We start from the raw sequence: 1,123 nt of genomic DNA on the forward strand, positions 1-1,123 counted from the left end.
CCCGGCCCGCCCCGGCCAGCCCGGCCGGCCAGACCCCGCGGCCGCGGCCCCGCCCCGAACTCGCCTGGCCCGGCCCTCCGCGCCGCGCCAGGCCAGTCCGGCCCTCAGGGCAGCGCTGGGCACCGCCCCTGGCCCGCCCCCGGCCGTACTCTTCCAGCGCTGTTCTCGGTCCCGCCCCCAGGCCTACTGGGCCCTCGGCACTGCCTCTGGCCCGCCTCCAATGAGACTCCGCCCTCAGACTTGACCCAATCAGAATCCACCTTCAGACCCGCCCCGGCCAGACTCCGCCCCCAGTTCTGCTTCCGACCCCGTCCCCATCCTAACTGCGCCCTCAGGGCTGCCCTCAGCCCGTTAACACTCCTCGGCTCCGCCCTTAAGCCCGCCCACAGCACCGACCCCCGTACCCGCCACGCCCCCCACCGCCAATTTATCCTCTGCCTCCGCCTCCTCCTCCTCCCCCCCGCTCCCGCCCCTCCCGCTCACCTAGGACTAGCCAGCTGCCTGGCCTCTCCTACCAACCTGGGTTCTCCTACCTGGTCTCTCCCAGACCCACAGAAAGGAGTGGGCTCGAGGGAAGGGTAGCCTGTTAACCCAGCCGTTGGGCCCAGAATGGCCTCCTTTAGAATGGATCTCTGGGGAAGGGAGACCACTGGGTCACCTCGGTGCTCACACCAAAGGGGCTGCAGAATCCGTCTAACAGAGGATGGGAGAGGCGGTAGCATTTTTCCTGTACTGAAGAAGGGAAAGGTCTGGCGCACACTACAAGGAGGAAAAGAGAAGGCTTCCATGAGGCCCAAAACTAAGCTGGCGCCAGAACTGGGGAGGAGGCCAGAATCCTTGTGGGGCTGTGTGCTCAAGGTGGCCCCCCCAGGATTCTGGGAGAGTGGAATTAGGGAGCCCCGTTTGGTGGGAGGCCAGGTTTGGGGGATTCCAAAGCCCAAAAGGCAGCCTAGCAGTGGTGGAAGCAGCTGCCCAACCGTCTCAGGATGGGCTGGCTCAGTTGGGGATTTGAGTCCAGTTGGGGGAACTGACCCACCTGATAAGACTGACCTGAGCTGAGGAACAAGGGTGGTTCATGGAGAGTTCTGTGTTAGGGCAGACCCGTTCCCCACATGGCCTGGTG

The sequence above is a fragment of the Pseudorca crassidens genome, chromosome 10, assembly GCF_039906515.1.
Source record: "Pseudorca crassidens isolate mPseCra1 chromosome 10, mPseCra1.hap1, whole genome shotgun sequence".
In the NCBI taxonomy this organism is placed as follows: Eukaryota; Metazoa; Chordata; class Mammalia; order Artiodactyla; family Delphinidae; genus Pseudorca; species Pseudorca crassidens.